This window comes from Bison bison, unplaced genomic scaffold, assembly GCF_000754665.1.
Source record: "Bison bison bison isolate TAMUID 2011002044 unplaced genomic scaffold, Bison_UMD1.0 scf7180017864286, whole genome shotgun sequence".
Classification (NCBI taxonomy): Eukaryota; Metazoa; Chordata; class Mammalia; order Artiodactyla; family Bovidae; genus Bison; species Bison bison.
In genome coordinates this window covers 2,171,720-2,171,961 of record NW_011494858.1, presented here as the reverse complement: position 1 = coordinate 2,171,961, position 242 = coordinate 2,171,720, and the positions used below count along the sequence as shown (strand labels likewise).

The following is a 242-nucleotide window of genomic DNA, read 5'->3' as shown; positions in this document are numbered from 1 at the left end:
CTAGCCTAGACCAATGGATAAAGAAGCTGTGGTACATATATACAATGGAATATTATTCAGCCATAAAAAGGAATGCACTTGAGTCAGTTCTAATGAGGTGGATAAGTGAAATAAGGCAGAAAGAGAAATATAAACATCATATACTGATGCATATACATGAAATCCAGGAAAGATGACACTGATGAGTTTATTTTCAGGGCAGCAGTGGAGAAACAGACACAATAACAGACCTAAGGACATGG

At 36.8% G+C, this 242-nt stretch overlaps 1 protein-coding gene across 1 annotated transcript in view; it reads left to right on the top strand.

Annotated features, from left to right (window-relative positions):
* The window catches only part of LOC104995770 (chromosome unknown open reading frame, human C18orf21), an 8,285-nt gene that overhangs the window by 7,492 nt on the left and 551 nt on the right, over positions 1-242 (top strand). The gene's annotated exons all lie outside the window — the stretch shown is intronic.